The sequence below is a fragment of the Rhynchophorus ferrugineus genome, unplaced genomic scaffold (genome assembly GCF_030347505.1).
Source record: "Rhynchophorus ferrugineus isolate W39M unplaced genomic scaffold, kcgeb_rfMv2 rfM11, whole genome shotgun sequence".
Lineage (NCBI taxonomy): Eukaryota > Metazoa > Arthropoda > Insecta > Coleoptera > Curculionidae > Rhynchophorus > Rhynchophorus ferrugineus.
Window position 1 is genome coordinate 19,230,824 of NW_027472590.1, and position 20,210 is coordinate 19,251,033.

Below are 20,210 nucleotides of genomic sequence, written 5' to 3' on the forward strand. Positions count from 1 at the left end.
GTGTGAATTTTAACGAAATCGCCAATAGATAAGACCATTTTACAATTTGGGCCCAAGTTAGAAGCAGAGCCTAAGGTGTAAATTATCGATAGTCCGTATCTCGGAAACTATAAGAGATAATGCAATTTGGCAAACGGCAATGTAATTAGCATGCCGAATATTACTTGGAATGTGAATTGGAACGAAATTGCCAATAGATAAGACCATTTTACAATTTGGGCCCAAGTTAGAAGCAGAGCCTAAGGTGTAAATTAACGATAGTCCCAATCTCGGAAACTATAAGAGATAATGCAATTTGGCAACCGGCAATGTAATTAGCATGCCGAATATTGCTTGGAATGTGAATTGGAACGAAATCGCTAATATATAAGACCATTTTACAATTTGGGCACAAGTTAGAAGCAGAGCCTAAGGTGTAAATATTCGATAGTCCATATCTCGGAAACTATAAGAGATAATGCAATTTGGCAACCGGCAATGTAATTAGCATGCCGAATATTACTTTGAATACAAATTGGAACGAAATCGCCAATACACAAGACCATTTTACAATTTGGGCCCAAGTTAGGAGCAGAGCCTAAGATGTAAAATTTCGATACTCCATATCTCGGAAACCATAAGAGATAATGCAATTTGGCAACCGGCAATGTAATTAGCATGCCGAATATTGCTTGGAATGTGAATTGGAACGAAATCGCTAATATATAAGACCATTTTACAATTTGGGCACAAGTTAGAAGCAGAGCCTAAGGTGTAAATATTCGATAGTCCATATCTCGGAAACTATAAGAGATAATGCAATTTGGCAACCGGCAATGTAATTAGCATGCCGAATATTGCTTGGAATGTGAATTTGAACGAAATCGCCAATTCATAAGACCATTTTACAATTTGGGCACAAGTTAGAAGCAGAGCCTAAGGTGTAAATATTCGATAGTCCATATCTCGGAAACTCTAAGAGATAATGCAATTTGGCAACCGGCAATGTAATTAGCATGCCGAATATTACTTTGAATACGAATTGGAACGAAATCGCCAATTCATAAGACCATTTTACAATTTGGGCACAAGTTAGAAGCAGAGCCTAAGGTGTAAATATTCGATAGTCCATATCTCGGATACTCTAAGAGATAATGCAATTTGGCAACCGGCAATGTAATTAGCATGCCGAATATTACTTTGAATACGAATTGGAACGAAATCGCCAATTCATAAGACCATTTTACAATTTGGGCACAAGTTAGAAGCAGAGCCTAAGGTGTAAATATTCGATAGTCCATATCTCGGAAACTATAAGAGATAATGCATTTTGGCAACCGGCAATGTAATTAGCATGCCGAATATTACTTTTAATGCGAATTGGAACGAAATCGCCAATTCATAAGACCATTTTACAATTTGGGCCTAAGTTAGAAGCAGAGCATAAGGTGTAAATTTTCGATAGTCAATATCTCGGAAACTATAAGAGATAATGCAATTTGGCAACCGGCAATGTAATTAGCATGCCAAATATTACTTGGAGTCTGAATTGGAACGAAATCGCCAATTCATAAGACCATTTTACAATTTGGGCCTAAGTTAGAAGCAGAGCCTAAGGTGTAAATTTTCGATAGTCCATATCTCGGAAACTATAAGAGATAATACAATTTGACAACCGGCAATGTAATTAGCATGCTGAATATTACTTGGAATGTGAATTGGAACGAAATCGCCAATAGATAAGACCATTTTACAATTTGGGCCCAAGTTAGAAGCAGAGCCTAAGGTGTAAATTATCGATAGTCCATATCTCGGAAACTATAAGAGATAATGCAACTTGGCCACCGGCAATGTAATTAGCATGCCGAATATTACTTGGAATGTGAATTGGAACGAAATCGCCAATAGATAAGACCATTTTACAATTTGGGTCCAAGTTAGAAGCAGAGCCTAAGGTGTAAATAATCGATAGTCCATATCTCGGAAACTATAAGAGATAATGCAATTTGGCAACCGGCAATGTAATTAGCATGCCGAGTATTACTTGGAATGTGAATTGGAACGAAATCGCCAATAGATAAGACCATTTTACAATTTGGGCCCAAGTTAGAAGCAGAGCCTAGGGTGTAAATTATCGATAGTCCATATCTCGAAAACTATAAGAGATAAGGCAATTTGGCAACCGGCATTTAATTAGCATGCCGAATATTACTTGGAATGTGAATTGGAACGAAATCGCCAATAGATAAGACCATTTTACAATTTGGGCCCAAGTTAGAAGCAGAGCCTAAGGTGTAAATTATCGATAGTCCATATCTCGGAAACTATAAGAGATAATGCAATTTGGCAACCGGCAATGTAATTAGCATGCCGAAAATTACTTGGAATGTGAATTGGAACGAAATCGCCAATAGATAAGACCATTTTACAATTAGGGCCCAAGTTAGAAGCAGAGCCTAAGGTGTAAATTATCGATAGTACATATCTCGGAAACTATAAGAGACAATACAACTTGGCCACCGGCAATGTAATTAGCATGCCGAATATTACTTGGAATGTGAATTGGAACGAAATCGCCAATAGATAAGACCATTTTACAATTTGGGCCCAAGTTAGAAGCAGAGACTAAGGTGTAAATTATCGATAGTCCATATCTCGAAAACTATAAGCGATAATGCAATTTGGCAACCGGCAATGTAATTAGCATGCCGAATATTACTTGGAATGTGAATTGGAACGAAATCGCCAATAGATAAGACCATTTTAAAATTTGGGCCCAATTTAGAAGCAGAGCCTAAGGTGTAAATTATCGATAGTCCATATCTCGGAAACTATAAGAGATAATGCAATATGGCATCCGGCAATGTAATTAGCATGCCGAATATTACTTGGAATGTGAATTGGAACGAAATCGCCAATAGATAAGACCATTTAACAATTTGGGCCCAAGTTAGAAGCAGAGCCTAAGGTGTAAATTATCGATAGTCCATATCTCGGAAACTATAAGATATAATGCAATTTGGCAACCGGCAATGTAATTAGCATGCCGAATATTACTTGGAGTGTGAATTTTAACGAAATCGCCAATAGATAAGACCATTTTACAATTTGGGCCCAAGTTAGAAGCAGAGCCTAAGGTGTAAATTATCGATAGTCCGTATCTCGGAAACTATAAGAGATAATGCAATTTGGCAAACGGCAATGTAATTAGCATGCCGAATATTACTTGGAATGTGAATTGGAACGAAATTGCCAATAGATAAGACCATTTTACAATTTGGGCCCAAGTTAGAAGCAGAGCCTAAGGTGTAAATTAACGATAGTCCCAATCTCGGAAACTATAAGAGATAATGCAATTTGGCAACCGGCAATGTAATTAGCATGCCGAATATTGCTTGGAATGTGAATTGGAACGAAATCGCTAATATATAAGACCATTTTACAATTTGGGCACAAGTTAGAAGCAGAGCCTAAGGTGTAAATATTCGATAGTCCATATCTCGGAAACTATAAGAGATAATGCAATTTGGCAACCGGCAATGTAATTAGCATGCCGAATATTACTTTGAATACAAATTGGAACGAAATCGCCAATACACAAGACCATTTTACAATTTGGGCCCAAGTTAGGAGCAGAGCCTAAGATGTAAAATTTCGATACTCCATATCTCGGAAACCATAAGAGATAATGCAATTTGGCAACCGGCAATGTAATTAGCATGCCGAATATTGCTTGGAATGTGAATTGGAACGAAATCGCTAATATATAAGACCATTTTACAATTTGGGCACAAGTTAGAAGCAGAGCCTAAGGTGTAAATATTCGATAGTCCATATCTCGGAAACTATAAGAGATAATGCAATTTGGCAACCGGCAATGTAATTAGCATGCCGAATATTGCTTGGAATGTGAATTTGAACGAAATCGCCAATTCATAAGACCATTTTACAATTTGGGCACAAGTTAGAAGCAGAGCCTAAGGTGTAAATATTCGATAGTCCATATCTCGGAAACTCTAAGAGATAATGCAATTTGGCAACCGGCAATGTAATTAGCATGCCGAATATTACTTTGAATACGAATTGGAACGAAATCGCCAATTCATAAGACCATTTTACAATTTGGGCACAAGTTAGAAGCAGAGCCTAAGGTGTAAATATTCGATAGTCCATATCTCGGAAACTCTAAGAGATAATGCAATTTGGCAACCGGCAATGTAATTAGCATGCCGAATATTACTTTGAATACGAATTGGAACGAAATCGCCAATTCATAAGACCATTTTACAATTTGGGCACAAGTTAGAAGCAGAGCCTAAGGTGTAAATATTCGATAGTCCATATCTCGGAAACTATAAGAGATAATGCAATTTGGCAACCGGCAATGTAATTAGCATGCCGAATATTACTTTGAATACAAATTGGAACGAAATCGCCAATACACAAGACCATTTTACAATTTGGGCCCAAGTTAGGAGCAGAGCCTAAGATGTAAAATTTCGATACTCCATATCTCGGAAACCATAAGAGATAATGCAATTTGGCAACCGGCAATGTAATTAGCATGCCGAATATTGCTTGGAATGTGAATTGGAACGAAATCGCTAATATATAAGACCATTTTACAATTTGGGCACAAGTTAGAAGCAGAGCCTAAGGTGTAAATATTCGATAGTCCATATCTCGGAAACTATAAGAGATAATGCAATTTGGCAACCGGCAATGTAATTAGCATGCCGAATATTGCTTGGAATGTGAATTTGAACGAAATCGCCAATTCATAAGACCATTTTACAATTTGGGCACAAGTTAGAAGCAGAGCCTAAGGTGTAAATATTCGATAGTCCATATCTCGGAAACTCTAAGAGATAATGCAATTTGGCAACCGGCAATGTAATTAGCATGCCGAATATTACTTTGAATACGAATTGGAACGAAATCGCCAATTCATAAGACCATTTTACAATTTGGGCACAAGTTAGAAGCAGAGCCTAAGGTGTAAATATTCGATAGTCCATATCTCGGAAACTCTAAGAGATAATGCAATTTGGCAACCGGCAATGTAATTAGCATGCCGAATATTACTTTGAATACGAATTGGAACGAAATCGCCAATTCATAAGACCATTTTACAATTTGGGCACAAGTTAGAAGCAGAGCCTAAGGTGTAAATATTCGATAGTCCATATCTCGGAAACTATAAGAGATAATGCAATTTGGCAACCGGCAATGTAATTAGCATGCCGAATATTACTTTGAATGCGAATTGGAACGAAATCGCCAATTCATAAGACCATTTTACAATTTGGGCCTAAGTTAGAAGCAGAGCATAAGGTGTAAATTTTCGATAGTCAATATCTCGGAAACTATAAGAGATAATGCAATTTGGCAACCGGCAATGTAATTAGCATGCCAAATATTACTTGGAGTCTGAATTGGAACGAAATCGCCAATTCATAAGACCATTTTACAATTTGGGCCTAAGTTAGAAGCAGAGCCTAAGGTGTAAATTTTCGATAGTCCATATCTCGGAAACTATAAGAGATAATACAATTTGACAACCGGCAATGTAATTAGCATGCTGAATATTACTTGGAATGTGAATTGGAACGAAATCGCCAATAGATAAGACCATTTTACAATTTGGGCCCAAGTTAGAAGCAGAGCCTAAGGTGTAAATTATCGATAGTCCATATCTCGGAAACTATAAGAGATAATGCAACTTGGCCACCGGCAATGTAATTAGCATGCCGAATATTACTTGGAATGTGAATTGGAACGAAATCGCCAATAGATAAGACCATTTTACAATTTGGGTCCAAGTTAGAAGCAGAGCCTAAGGTGTAAATAATCGATAGTCCATATCTCGGAAACTGTAAGAGATAATGCAATTTGGCAACCGGCAATGTAATTAGCATGCCGAGTATTACTTGGAATGTGAATTGGAACGAAATCGCCAATAGATAAGACCATTTTACAATTTGGGCCCAAGTTAGAAGCAGAGCCTAGGGTGTAAATTATCGATAGTCCATATCTCGAAAACTATAAGAGATAAGGCAATTTGGCAACCGGCATTTAATTAGCATGCCGAATATTACTTGGAATGTGAATTGGAACGAAATCGCCAATAGATAAGACCATTTTACAATTTGGGCCCAAGTTAGAAGCAGAGCCTAAGGTGTAAATTATCGATAGTCCATATCTCGGAAACTATAAGAGATAATGCAATTTGGCAACCGGCAATGTAATTAGCATGCCGAATATTACTTGGAATGTGAATTGGAACGAAATCGCCAATAGATAAGACCATTTTACAATTAGGGCCCAAGTTAGAAGCAGAGCCTAAGGTGTAAATTATCGATAGTACATATCTCGGAAACTATAAGAGACAATACAACTTGGCCACCGGCAATGTAATTAGCATGCCGAATATTACTTGGAATGTGAATTGGAACGAAATCGCCAATAGATAAGACCATTTTACAATTTGGGCCCAAGTTAGAAGCAGAGACTAAGGTGTAAATTATCGATAGTCCATATCTCGAAAACTATAAGCGATAATGCAATTTGGCAACCGGCAATGTAATTAGCATGCCGAATATTACTTGGAATGTGAATTGGAACGAAATCGCCAATAGATAAGAACATTTTACAATTTGGGCCCAATTTAGAAGCAGAGCCTAAGGTGTAAATTATCGATAGTCCATATCTCGGAAACTATAAGAGATAATGCAATTTGGCAACCGGCAATGTAATTAGCATGCCGAATATTACTTGGAATGTGAATTGGAACGAAATCGCCAATAGATAAGACCATTTTACAATTTGGGCCCAATTTAGAAGCAGAGCCTAAGGTGTAAATTATCGATAGTCCATATCTCGAAAACTATAAGAGACAATACAACTTGGCCACCGGCAATGTAATTAGCATGCCGAATATTACTTGGAATGTGAATTGGAACGAAATCGCCAATAGATAAGACCATTTTACAATTTGGGCCCAAGTTAGAAGCAGAGACTAAGGTGTAAATTATCGATAGTCCATATCTCGAAAACTATAAGCGATAATGCAATTTGGCAACCGGCAATGTAATTAGCATGCCGAATATTACTTGGAATGTGAATTGGAACGAAATCGCCAATAGATAAGACCATTTTAAAATTTGGGCCCAATTTAGAAGCAGAGCCTAAGGTGTAAATTATCGATAGTCCATATCTCGGAAACTATAAGAGATAATGCAATATGGCATCCGGCAATGTAATTAGCATGCCGAATATTACTTGGAATGTGAATTGGAACGAAATCGCCAATAGATAAGACCATTTAACAATTTGGGCCCAAGTTAGAAGCAGAGCCTAAGGTGTAAATTATCGATAGTCCATATCTCGGAAACTATAAGATATAATGCAATTTGGCAACCGGCAATGTAATTAGCATGCCGAATATTACTTGGAGTGTGAATTTTAACGAAATCGCCAATAGATAAGACCATTTTACAATTTGGGCCCAAGTTAGAAGCAGAGCCTAAGGTGTAAATTATCGATAGTCCGTATCTCGGAAACTATAAGAGATAATGCAATTTGGCAAACGGCAATGTAATTAGCATGCCGAATATTACTTGGAATGTGAATTGGAACGAAATTGCCAATAGATAAGACCATTTTACAATTTGGGCCCAAGTTAGAAGCAGAGCCTAAGGTGTAAATTAACGATAGTCCCAATCTCGGAAACTATAAGAGATAATGCAATTTGGCAACCGGCAATGTAATTAGCATGCCGAATATTGCTTGGAATGTGAATTGGAACGAAATCGCTAATATATAAGACCATTTTACAATTTGGGCACAAGTTAGAAGCAGAGCCTAAGGTGTAAATATTCGATAGTCCATATCTCGGAAACTATAAGAGATAATGCAATTTGGCAACCGGCAATGTAATTAGCATGCCGAATATTACTTTGAATACAAATTGGAACGAAATCGCCAATACACAAGACCATTTTACAATTTGGGCCCAAGTTAGGAGCAGAGCCTAAGATGTAAAATTTCGATACTCCATATCTCGGAAACCATAAGAGATAATGCAATTTGGCAACCGGCAATGTAATTAGCATGCCGAATATTGCTTGGAATGTGAATTGGAACGAAATCGCTAATATATAAGACCATTTTACAATTTGGGCACAAGTTAGAAGCAGAGCCTAAGGTGTAAATATTCGATAGTCCATATCTCGGAAACTATAAGAGATAATGCAATTTGGCAACCGGCAATGTAATTAGCATGCCGAATATTGCTTGGAATGTGAATTTGAACGAAATCGCCAATTCATAAGACCATTTTACAATTTGGGCACAAGTTAGAAGCAGAGCCTAAGGTGTAAATATTCGATAGTCCATATCTCGGAAACTCTAAGAGATAATGCAATTTGGCAACCGGCAATGTAATTAGCATGCCGAATATTACTTTGAATACGAATTGGAACGAAATCGCCAATTCATAAGACCATTTTACAATTTGGGCACAAGTTAGAAGCAGAGCCTAAGGTGTAAATATTCGATAGTCCATATCTCGGAAACTCTAAGAGATAATGCAATTTGGCAACCGGCAATGTAATTAGCATGCCGAATATTACTTTGAATACGAATTGGAACGAAATCGCCAATTCATAAGACCATTTTACAATTTGGGCACAAGTTAGAAGCAGAGCCTAAGGTGTAAATATTCGATAGTCCATATCTCGGAAACTATAAGAGATAATGCAATTTGGCAACCGGCAATGTAATTAGCATGCCGAATATTACTTTGAATACAAATTGGAACGAAATCGCCAATACACAAGACCATTTTACAATTTGGGCCCAAGTTAGGAGCAGAGCCTAAGATGTAAAATTTCGATACTCCATATCTCGGAAACCATAAGAGATAATGCAATTTGGCAACCGGCAATGTAATTAGCATGCCGAATATTGCTTGGAATGTGAATTGGAACGAAATCGCTAATATATAAGACCATTTTACAATTTGGGCACAAGTTAGAAGCAGAGCCTAAGGTGTAAATATTCGATAGTCCATATCTCGGAAACTATAAGAGATAATGCAATTTGGCAACCGGCAATGTAATTAGCATGCCGAATATTGCTTGGAATGTGAATTTGAACGAAATCGCCAATTCATAAGACCATTTTACAATTTGGGCACAAGTTAGAAGCAGAGCCTAAGGTGTAAATATTCGATAGTCCATATCTCGGAAACTCTAAGAGATAATGCAATTTGGCAACCGGCAATGTAATTAGCATGCCGAATATTACTTTGAATACGAATTGGAACGAAATCGCCAATTCATAAGACCATTTTACAATTTGGGCACAAGTTAGAAGCAGAGCCTAAGGTGTAAATATTCGATAGTCCATATCTCGGAAACTCTAAGAGATAATGCAATTTGGCAACCGGCAATGTAATTAGCATGCCGAATATTACTTTGAATACGAATTGGAACGAAATCGCCAATTCATAAGACCATTTTACAATTTGGGCACAAGTTAGAAGCAGAGCCTAAGGTGTAAATATTCGATAGTCCATATCTCGGAAACTATAAGAGATAATGCATTTTGGCAACCGGCAATGTAATTAGCATGCCGAATATTACTTTGAATGCGAATTGGAACGAAATCGCCAATTCATAAGACCATTTTACAATTTGGGCCTAAGTTAGAAGCAGAGCATAAGGTGTAAATTTTCGATAGTCAATATCTCGGAAACTATAAGAGATAATGCAATTTGGCAACCGGCAATGTAATTAGCATGCCAAATATTACTTGGAGTCTGAATTGGAACGAAATCGCCAATTCATAAGACCATTTTACAATTTGGGCCTAAGTTAGAAGCAGAGCCTAAGGTGTAAATTTTCGATAGTCCATATCTCGGAAACTATAAGAGATAATACAATTTGACAACCGGCAATGTAATTAGCATGCTGAATATTACTTGGAATGTGAATTGGAACGAAATCGCCAATAGATAAGACCATTTTACAATTTGGGCCCAAGTTAGAAGCAGAGCCTAAGGTGTAAATTATCGATAGTCCATATCTCGGAAACTATAAGAGATAATGCAACTTGGCCACCGGCAATGTAATTAGCATGCCGAATATTACTTGGAATGTGAATTGGAACGAAATCGCCAATAGATAAGACCATTTTACAATTTGGGTCCAAGTTAGAAGCAGAGCCTAAGGTGTAAATAATCGATAGTCCATATCTCGGAAACTATAAGAGATAATGCAATTTGGCAACCGGCAATGTAATTAGCATGCCGAGTATTACTTGGAATGTGAATTGGAACGAAATCGCCAATAGATAAGACCATTTTACAATTTGGGCCCAAGTTAGAAGCAGAGCCTAGGGTGTAAATTATCGATAGTCCATATCTCGAAAACTATAAGAGATAAGGCAATTTGGCAACCGGCATTTAATTAGCATGCCGAATATTACTTGGAATGTGAATTGGAACGAAATCGCCAATAGATAAGACCATTTTACAATTTGGGCCCAAGTTAGAAGCAGAGCCTAAGGTGTAAATTATCGATAGTCCATATCTCGGAAACTATAAGAGATAATGCAATTTGGCAACCGGCAATGTAATTAGCATGCCGAAAATTACTTGGAATGTGAATTGGAACGAAATCGCCAATAGATAAGACCATTTTACAATTAGGGCCCAAGTTAGAAGCAGAGCCTAAGGTGTAAATTATCGATAGTACATATCTCGGAAACTATAAGAGACAATACAACTTGGCCACCGGCAATGTAATTAGCATGCCGAATATTACTTGGAATGTGAATTGGAACGAAATCGCCAATAGATAAGACCATTTTACAATTTGGGCCCAAGTTAGAAGCAGAGACTAAGGTGTAAATTATCGATAGTCCATATCTCGAAAACTATAAGCGATAATGCAATTTGGCAACCGGCAATGTAATTAGCATGCCGAATATTACTTGGAATGTGAATTGGAACGAAATCGCCAATAGATAAGACCATTTTAAAATTTGGGCCCAATTTAGAAGCAGAGCCTAAGGTGTAAATTATCGATAGTCCATATCTCGGAAACTATAAGAGATAATGCAATATGGCATCCGGCAATGTAATTAGCATGCCGAATATTACTTGGAATGTGAATTGGAACGAAATCGCCAATAGATAAGACCATTTAACAATTTGGGCCCAAGTTAGAAGCAGAGCCTAAGGTGTAAATTATCGATAGTCCATATCTCGGAAACTATAAGATATAATGCAATTTGGCAACCGGCAATGTAATTAGCATGCCGAATATTACTTGGAGTGTGAATTTTAACGAAATCGCCAATAGATAAGACCATTTTACAATTTGGGCCCAAGTTAGAAGCAGAGCCTAAGGTGTAAATTATCGATAGTCCGTATCTCGGAAACTATAAGAGATAATGCAATTTGGCAAACGGCAATGTAATTAGCATGCCGAATATTACTTGGAATGTGAATTGGAACGAAATTGCCAATAGATAAGACCATTTTACAATTTGGGCCCAAGTTAGAAGCAGAGCCTAAGGTGTAAATTAACGATAGTCCCAATCTCGGAAACTATAAGAGATAATGCAATTTGGCAACCGGCAATGTAATTAGCATGCCGAATATTGCTTGGAATGTGAATTGGAACGAAATCGCTAATATATAAGACCATTTTACAATTTGGGCACAAGTTAGAAGCAGAGCCTAAGGTGTAAATATTCGATAGTCCATATCTCGGAAACTATAAGAGATAATGCAATTTGGCAACCGGCAATGTAATTAGCATGCCGAATATTACTTTGAATACAAATTGGAACGAAATCGCCAATACACAAGACCATTTTACAATTTGGGCCCAAGTTAGGAGCAGAGCCTAAGATGTAAAATTTCGATACTCCATATCTCGGAAACCATAAGAGATAATGCAATTTGGCAACCGGCAATGTAATTAGCATGCCGAATATTGCTTGGAATGTGAATTGGAACGAAATCGCTAATATATAAGACCATTTTACAATTTGGGCACAAGTTAGAAGCAGAGCCTAAGGTGTAAATATTCGATAGTCCATATCTCGGAAACTATAAGAGATAATGCAATTTGGCAACCGGCAATGTAATTAGCATGCCGAATATTGCTTGGAATGTGAATTTGAACGAAATCGCCAATTCATAAGACCATTTTACAATTTGGGCACAAGTTAGAAGCAGAGCCTAAGGTGTAAATATTCGATAGTCCATATCTCGGAAACTCTAAGAGATAATGCAATTTGGCAACCGGCAATGTAATTAGCATGCCGAATATTACTTTGAATACGAATTGGAACGAAATCGCCAATTCATAAGACCATTTTACAATTTGGGCACAAGTTAGAAGCAGAGCCTAAGGTGTAAATATTCGATAGTCCATATCTCGGAAACTCTAAGAGATAATGCAATTTGGCAACCGGCAATGTAATTAGCATGCCGAATATTACTTTGAATACGAATTGGAACGAAATCGCCAATTCATAAGACCATTTTACAATTTGGGCACAAGTTAGAAGCAGAGCCTAAGGTGTAAATATTCGATAGTCCATATCTCGGAAACTATAAGAGATAATGCAATTTGGCAACCGGCAATGTAATTAGCATGCCGAATATTACTTTGAATGCGAATTGGAACGAAATCGCCAATTCATAAGACCATTTTACAATTTGGGCCTAAGTTAGAAGCAGAGCATAAGGTGTAAATTTTCGATAGTCAATATCTCGGAAACTATAAGAGATAATGCAATTTGGCAACCGGCAATGTAATTAGCATGCCAAATATTACTTGGATTCTAAATTGGAACGAAATCGCCAATTCATAAGACCATTTTACAATTTGGGCACAAGTTAGAAGCAGAGCCTAAGGTGTAAATTTTCGATAGTCCATATCTCGGAAACTATAAGAGATAATGCAATTTGGCAACCGGCAATGTAATTAGCATGCCGAATATTGCTTGGAATGTGAATTTGAACGAAATCGCTAATATATAAGACCATTTTACAATTTGGGCACAAGTTAGAAGCCGAGTCTAAGGTGTAAATATTCGATAGTCCATATCTCGGATACTATAAGAGATAATGCAATTTGGCAACCGGCAATGTAATTAGCATGCCGAATATTGCTTGGAATGTGAATTTGAACGAAATCGCCAATTCATAAGACCATTTTACAATTGGGGCACAAGTTAGAAGCAGAGCCTAAGGTGTAAATATTCGATAGTCCATATCTCGGAAACTATAAGAGATAATGCAATATGGCAACCGGCAATGTAATTAGCATGCCGAATATTACTTTGAATGCGAATTGGAACGAAATCGCCAATTCATAAGACCATTTTACAATTTGGGCACAAGTTAGAAGCAGAGCCTAAGGTGTAAATATTCGATAGTCCATATCTCGGAAACTATAAGAGATAATGCAATTTGGCAACCGGCAATGTAATCAGCATGCCGAATATTACTTTGAATGCGAATTGGAACGAAATCGCCAATTCATAAGACCATTTTACAATTTGGGCCTAAGTTAGAAGCAGAGCATAAAGTGTAAATTTTCGATAGTCCATATCTCGGAAACTATAAGAGATAATGCAATTTGGCAACCGGCAATGTAATTAGCATGCCAAATATTACTTGGAGTCTGAATTGGAACGAAATCGCCAATTCATAAGACCATTTTACAATTTGGGCCTAAGTTAGAAGCAGAGCCTAAGGTGTAAATTTTCGATAGTCCATATCTCGGAAACTATAAGAGATAATGCAATTTGGCAACCGGCAATGTAATTAGCATGCCGAATATTACTTGGAATGTGAATTGGAACGAAATCGCCAATAGATAAGACCATTTTACAATTTGGGCCCAAGTTAGAAGCAGAGCCTAAGGTGTAAATTATCGATAGTCCATATCTCGGAAACTATAAGAGATAATGCAATTTGGCAACCGGCAATGTAATTAGCATGCCGAATATTACTTGGAATGTGAATTGGAACGAAATCGCCAATAGATAAGAATATTTTACAATTTGGGCCCAAGTTAGAAGCAGAGCCTAAGATGTAAATTATCGATAGTCCATATCTCGGAAACTATAAGAGATAATGCAATTTGGCAACCGGCAATGTAATTAGCATGCCGAATATTACTTGGAATGTGAATTGGAATGAAATCGCCAATAGATAAGACCATTTTACAATTTGGGCCCAAGTTAGAAGCAGATCCTAAGGTGTAAATAATCGATAGTCCATATCTCGGAAACTATAAGAGATCATGCAATTTGGCAACCGGCAATGTAATTAGCATGCCGAGTATTACTTGGAATGTGAATTGGAACGAAATCGCCAATAGATAAGACCATTTTACAATTTGGGCCCAAGTTAGAAGCAGAGCCTAAGGTGTAAATTATCGATAGTCCATATCTCGGAAACTATAAGAGATAATGCAATTTGGCAACCGGCAATGTAATTAGCATGCAGAATATTACTTGGAATGTGAATTGGAACGAAATCGCCAATAGATAAGACCATTTTACAATTTGGGCCCAAGTTAGAAGCAGAGCCTAAGGTGTAAATTATCGATAGTCCATATCTCGGAGACTATAAGAGATAATGCAATTTGGCAACCGGCAATGTAATTAGCATGCCGAATATTACTTGGAATGTGAATTGGAACGAAATCGCCAATAGATAAGACCATTTTACAATTTGGGCCCAAGTTAGAAGCAGAGCCTAAGGTGTAAATTATCGATAGTCCATATCTCGGAAACTATAAGAGATAATGCTATTTGGCAACCGGCAATGTAATTAGCATGCCGAATATTACTTGGAATGTGAATTGGAACGAAATCGCCAATAGATAAGACCATTTTACAATTTGGGCCCAAGTTAGAAGCAGAGCCTAAGGTGTAAATTATCGATAGTCCATATCTCGGAAACTATAAGAGATAATGCAACTTGGCCACCGGCAATGTAATTAGCATGCCGAATATTACTTGGAATGTGAATTGGAACGAAATCGCCAATAGATAAGACCATTTTACAATTTGGGCCCAAGTTAGAAGCAGAGCCTAAGGTGTAAATTATCGATAGTCCATATCTCGGAAACTATAAGAGATAATGCAATTTGGCAACCGGCAATGTAATTAGCATGCCGAATATTACTTGGAATGTGAATTGGAACGAAATCGCCAATAGATAAGACCATTTTACAATTGGGGCACAAGTTAGAAGCAGAGCCTAAGGTGTAAATATTCGATAGTCCATATCTCGGAAACTATAAGAGATAATGCAATATGGCAACCTGCAATGTAATTAGCATGCCGAATATTACTTTGAATGCGAATTGGAACGAAATCGCCAATTCATAAGACCATTTTACAATTTGGGCACAAGTTAGAAGCAGAGCCTAAGGTGTAAATATTCGATAGTCCATATCTCGGAAACTATAAGAGATAATGCAATTTGGCAACCGGCAATGTAATTAGCATGCCAAATATTACTTGGAGTCTGAATTGGAACGAAATCGCCAATTCATAAGACCATTTTACAATTTGGGCCTAAGTTAGAAGCAGAGCCTAAGGTGTAAATTTTCGATAGTCCATATCTCGGAAACTATAAGAGATAATGCAATTTGGCAACCGGCAATGTAATTAGCATGCCGAATATTACTTGGAATGTGAATTGGAACGAAATCGCCAATAGATAAGACCATTTTACAATTTGGGCCCAAGTTAGAAGCAGAGCCTAAGGTGTAAATAATCGATAGTCCATATCTCGGAAACTATAAGAGATAATGCAATTTGGCAACCGGCAATGTAATTAGCATGCCGAATATTACTTGGAATGTGAATTGGAACGAAATCGCCAATAGATAAGAATATTTTACAATTTGGGCCCAAGTTAGAAGCAGAGCCTAAGATGTAAATTATCGATAGTCCATATCTCGGAAACTATAAGAGATAATGCAATTTGGCAACCGGCAATGTAATTAGCATGCCGAATATTACTTGGAATGTGAATTGGAATGAAATCGCCAATAGATAAGACCATTTTACAATTTGGGCCCAAGTTAGAAGCAGATCCTAAGGTGTAAATAATCGATAGTCCATATCTCGGAAACTATAAGAGATCATGCAATTTGGCAACCGGCAATGTAATTAGCATGCCGAATATTACTTGGAATGTGAATTGGAACGAAATCGCCAATAGATAAGACCATTTTACAATTTGGGCCCAAGTTAGAAGCAGAGCCTAAGGTGTAAATTATCGATAGTCCATATCTCGGAAACTATAAGAGATAATGCAATTTGGCAACCGGCAATGTAATTAGCATGCAGAATATTACTTGGAATGTGAATTGGAACGAAATCGCCAATAGATAAGACCATTTTACAATTTGGGCCCAAGTTAGAAGCAGAGCCTAAGGTGTAAATTATCGATAGTCCATATCTCGGAGACTATAAGAGATAATGCAATTTGGCAACCGGCAATGTAATTAGCATGCCGAATATTACTTGGAATGTGAATTGGAACGAAATCGCCAATAGATAAGACCATTTTACAATTTGGGCCCAAGTTAGAAGCAGAGCCTAAGGTGTAAATTATCGATAGTCCATATCTCGGAAACTATAAGAGATAATGCTATTTGGCAACCGGCAATGTAATTAGCATGCCGAATATTACTTGGAATGTGAATTGGAACGAAATCGCCAATAGATAAGACCATTTTACAATTTGGGCCCAAGTTAGAAGCAGAGCCTAAGGTGTAAATTATCGATAGTCCATATCTCGGAAACTATAAGAGATAATGCAACTTGGCCACCGGCAATGTAATTAGCATGCCGAATATTACTTGGAATGTGAATTGGAACGAAATCGCCAATAGATAAGACCATTTTACAATTTGGGCCCAAGTTAGAAGCAGAGCCTAAGGTGTAAATTATCGATAGTCCATATCTCGGAAACTATAAGAGATAATGCAATTTGGCAACCGGCAATGTAATTAGCATGCCGAATATTACTTGGAATGTGAATTGGAACGAAATCGCCAATAGATAAGACCATTTTACAATTTGGGCCCAAGTTAGAAGCAGAGCCTAAGGTGTAAATTATCGATAGTCCATATCTCGGAAACTATAAGAGATAATGCAATTTGGCAAGCGGCAATGTAATTAGCATGCAGAATATTACTTGGAATGTGAATTGGAACGAAATCGCCAATAGATAAGACCATTTTACAATTTGGGCCCAAGTTAGAAGCAGAGCCTAAGGTGTAAATTATCGATAGTCCATATCTCGGAGACTATAAGAGATAATGCAATTTGGCAACCGGCAATGTAATTAGCATGCCGAATATTACTTGGAATGTGAATTGGAACGAAATCGCCAATAGATAAGACCATTTTACAATTTGGGCCCAAGTTAGAAGCAGAGCCTAAGGTGTAAATTATCGATAGTCCATATCTCGGAAACTATAAGAGATAATGCAATTTGGCAACCGGCTATGTAATTAGCATGCCGAATATTACTTGGAATGTGAATTGGAACGAAATCGCCAATAGATAAGACCATTTTACAATTTGGGCCCAAGTTAGAAGCAGAGCCTAAGGTGTAAATTATCGATAGTCCATATCTCGGAAACTATAAGAGATAATGCAACTTGGCCACCGGCAATGTAATTAGCATGCCGAATATTACTTGGAATGTGAATTGGAACGAAATCGCCAATAGATAAGGCCATTTTACAATTTGGGCCCAAGTTAGAAGCAGAGTCTAAGGTGTAAATTATCGATAGTCCGTATCTCGGAAACTATAAGAGATAATGCAACTTGGCCACCGGCAATGTAATTAGCATGCCGAATATTACTTGGAATGTGAATTGGAACGAAATCGCCAATAGATAAGACCATTTTACAATTTGGGCCCAAGTTAGAAGCAGAGTCTAAGGTGTAAATTATCGATAGTCCATATCTCGGAAACTATAAGAGATAATGCAATTTCGCAACCGGCAATGTAATTAGCATGCCGAATATTACTTGGAATGTGAATTGGAACGAAATCGCCAATAGATAAGAATATTTTACAATTTGGGCCCAAGTTAGAAGCAGAGCCTAAGATGTAAATTATCGATAGTCCATATCTGGGAAACTATAAGAGATAATGCAATTTGGCAACCGGCAATGTAATTAGCATGCCGAATATTACTTGGAATGTGAATTGGAACGAAATCGCCAATAGATAAGACCATTTTACAATTTGGGCCCAAGTTAGAAGCAGAGCCTAAGGTGTAAATAATCGATAGTCCATATCTCGGAAACTATAAGAGATCATGCAATTTGGCAACCGGCAATGTAATTAGCATGCCGAATATTACTTGGAATGTGAATTGGAACGAAATCGCCAATAGATAAGACCATTTTACAATTTGGGCCCAAGTTAGAAGCAGAGCCTAAGGTGTAAATTATCGATAGTCCATATCTCGAAAACTATAAGAGATAATGCAATTTGGCAACCGGCAATGTAATTAGCATGCAGAATATTACTTGGAATGTGAATTGGAACGAAATCGCCAATAGATAAGACCATTTTACAATTTGGGCCCAAGTTAGAAGCAGAGCCTAAGGTGTAAATTATCGATAGTCCATATCTCGGAGACTATAAGAGATAATGCAATTTGGCAACCGGCAATGTAATTAGCATGCCGAATATTACTTGGAATGTGAATTGGAACGAAATCGCCAATAGATAAGACCATTTTACAATTTGGGCCCAAGTTAGAAGCAGAGCCTAAGGTGTAAATTATCGATAGTCCATATCTCGGAAACTATAAGAGATAATGCAACTTGGCCACCGGCAATGTAATTAGCATGCCGAATATTACTTGGAATGTGAATTGGAACGAAATCGCCAATAGATAAGACCATTTTACAATTTGGGCCCAAGTTAGAAGCAGAGCCTAAGGTGTAAATTATCGATAGTCCATATCTCGGAAACTATAAGAGATAATGCAATTTGGCAACCGGCAATGTAATTAGCATATCGAATATTACTTGGAATGTGAATTGGAACGAAATCGCCAATAGATAAGACCATTTTACAATTTGGGCCCAAGTTAGAAGCAGAGCCTAAGGTGTAAATTATCGATAGTCCATATCTCGGAAACTATAAGAGATAATGCAACTTGGCCACCGGCAATGTAATTAGCATGCCGAATATTACTTGGAATGTGAATTGGAACGAAATCGCCAATAGATAAGACCATTTTACAATTTGGGCCCAAGTTAGAAGCAGAGACTAAGGTGTAAATTATCGATAATCCATATCTCGGAAACTATAAGAGATAATGCAATTTGGCAACCGGCAATGTAATCAGCATGCCGAATATTACTTGGAATGTGAATTGGAACGAAATCGCCAATAGATAAGACCATTTTACAATTTGGGCCCAAGTTAGAAGCAGAGCCTAAGGTGTAAATTATCGATAGTCCATATCTCGGAAACTATAAGAGATAATGCAACTTGGCCACCGGCAATGTAATTAGCATGCCGAATATTACTTGGAATGTGAATTGGAACGAAATCGCCAATAGATAAGACCATTTTACAATTTGGGTCCAAGTTAGAAGCAGAGCCTAAGGTGTAAATAATCGATAGTCCATATCTCGGAAACTATAAGAGATAATGCAATTTGGCAACCGGCAATGTAATTAGCATGCCGAGTATTACTTGGAATGTGAATTGGAACGAAATCGCCAATAGATAAGACCATTTTACAATTTGGGCCCAAGTTAGAAGCAGAGCCTAGGGTGTAAATTATCGATAGTCCATATCTCGAAAACTATAAGAGATAAGGCAATTTGGCAACCGGCATTTAATTAGCATGCCGAATATTACTTGGAATGTGAATTGGAACGAAATCGCCAACAGATAAGACCATTTTACAATTTGGGCCCAAGTTAGAAGCAGAGCCTAAGGTGTAAATTATTGATAGTCCATATCTCGGAAACTATAAGAGATAATGCAATTTGGCAACCGGCAATGTAATTAGCATGCCGAATATTACTTGGAATGTGAATTGGAACGAAATCGCCAATAGATAAGACCATTTTACAATTTGGGCCCAAGTTAGAAGCAGAGCCTAAGGAGTAAATTATCGATAGTCCATATCTCG